The sequence below is a fragment of the Dioscorea cayenensis genome, chromosome 20 (genome assembly GCF_009730915.1).
Source record: "Dioscorea cayenensis subsp. rotundata cultivar TDr96_F1 chromosome 20, TDr96_F1_v2_PseudoChromosome.rev07_lg8_w22 25.fasta, whole genome shotgun sequence".
Taxonomy (NCBI): domain Eukaryota; kingdom Viridiplantae; phylum Streptophyta; class Magnoliopsida; order Dioscoreales; family Dioscoreaceae; genus Dioscorea; species Dioscorea cayenensis.
The window spans coordinates 4,924,311-4,926,785 of NC_052490.1; positions in this window are offsets into that span (position 1 = coordinate 4,924,311).

The window sequence follows — 2,475 nt, forward strand, 5'->3', positions numbered from 1 at the left end:
ATAGGAATATAGTTTTGATTAAAAAATATGAGCCATTCTGAGAAGAAACCATATGATTATGGTTTTGTTTTGAAAAATATGAGACAATATGAAAAGAAAACATAGAATTGTTATTTTGATTCAAAAATAGCAAACATTACCCAAAGAAAACATAAGATTCAGTTTTTGATTAAAAAACATGAGACATTATGAAAAGAAAACATAACATTATTGTTTTGATTTGAAAATAGCAGACATTGCCCAAAAAACATAAGATTATTATTTTGATTAAAAAAATAGTAGCCATTTCAAAAAGGAAAAATCTTAGGATTAGAGTTTTGATTCGAAAATATGAGACATTATGAAAAGAAAACAAATGATTAGCGTTTTGATTTGAAAATATGAGACATTTAGAAAATAAAACATAGGATTAGGGTTTTGATTGAAAAATAGGATACATTACTATAAGAAAACATAGAATTAGGGGTTTGATTAAAACATAGAAATTCAAAAAAGTAAAACATAGGAATAGGGTTTTTGATTATGGAGCGACACCAAAAGAAAATCATAGGGATTATGATTTTTGATTGAAAATATGAGACATTCTAGAAAACATAGGATTATTGTTTTGATTAGTAGACATTCCCAAGAGAAAATAAATAATAATACGGTGAGTTTACGCATAAGGGGCGTTCAAAACAGATACATTGTGGATTAGGGTTTTGATTACAGAGATAAGATTGGAACTTTTCATTCAAAAATAGGAGGGATCTCCCATAAAGATTAGGATTTTTATTTCATTCGGGTAATAGGAGAGCCTTTTACAGAAAGTAGTAAAACATCCGATTATTGTTTTTAATTAACAATTAGCACTTATTCTTAAAACAAAAAGACTAGGATTAAGATTTTGATTTAAAACAATCGAGACATTCTAAAAGAGAAACAAAGGATTAAAGGTTTTGATTCAAAACTCGACAGGACACATTCCACACTAGAATTAGTGATTCATTGATTAAAAATGGCAAATGACTCTGAAGAAGAAAGAGGATTGTGGTGTCAGAAAATAGGAGACATTCCGAAAAGAAAACATAGAGTTAGGCTTTTGATTCAAATCGCAACTAATGTGGACATAAGTAAAAGAAATCATAGAGTTCGGGTTTCAAATCGAAGATCAGTAGACTGTTCCATACATACGATTAGACAAGTGTTTCGTTTCAGTATATAGTAGCTCTTACATAAGATAAGCATTTCAATTAAAAATATAGGAGGCATTCAAAAAGAAAAATTAGGATTGTGATTTTGATTAAAAAATATGAAACATGAAAAAAGAAAACATAGGATTTGTATTTTTTATGCAAAATAAGAAACATTCCGAAAAGAAAACAAAGGTTTATTGTTTTGATTGAAAAAAATAAGAGACATTACTATAAGAACAAATAGAATTGGGGTTTTGATTAAAAATTGAATCATAAGGGATATTTCCAAAATGAATAGCATTAGAGTTTTTGATTTAAAAATAGTAGCCATTCCAAAAAGATAACACAGGATTAGAGTTTTGATTGAAAAATAATAGCCACTCCGAAAAGAAAATATAGGGTTTGGTTTTTGATTGAAAAACATGAGACATTACGAAAAGAAAACATAGCATTATTGTTTTGATTTTGAAAATAGTAGACATTGCCCAAAAAAGATAAGATTATTATTTTGATTAGGAAATAGGAGCCATTCAAAAAAGGAAAAATCATTAGGATTAGAGTTTTGATTCAAAAATATGAGACATTATGAAAAGAAAACAAATGATTAGCGTTTTGATTTGAAAATATGAGACATTTGAGAAAGAAAACATAGGATTACGGTTTTAATTGAAAAACAGGATACATTAATATAAGAAAACATAGAATTAGGGATTTGATTAAAAAAAAAAAAATAGTAGAAATTCCAAAAAGAAAACATAGGAATAGGGTTTTGATTAAAAAAATGGAGCCACACCGAAAAGAAATCATAGGATTATGATTTTGATTGAAATATGAGACATTTCTAAAATAAAACATAGGATTATTGTCTTGATTCAAAAATAGTAGACATTCCCAGAGTACATTACGGTTTTGATTTAAAAATAGAAGGCATTCAGATACTTAGGATAGGGTTTTAAGAGTATATGAGATATTAAAAAGGAACCAAAGCGATGTATTGTTTTGATTCAAAAGTAATGGAGACATTACGACATAAGGTTAGGCTTTTTGATTCATAGGAGGATTCGAAAAAAATAAGATTAGGTTTTTTATTCAAAAATAGGAGCCATTACGAAAAGAAAACATCCGATTATGGTTTTTATTAACAATTAGCACTTATTTTTAAAAACAAAGATAGGGATTGAGACTTTTGATTTAAAACAATTGAGGACATTCTCAAAAAGAAAACAAAAGGATTAAGGTTTTGATTCAAAAGCTGAAGAGGACACATTCACAATAGTTAGTGATTTTGATTCAAAAATGG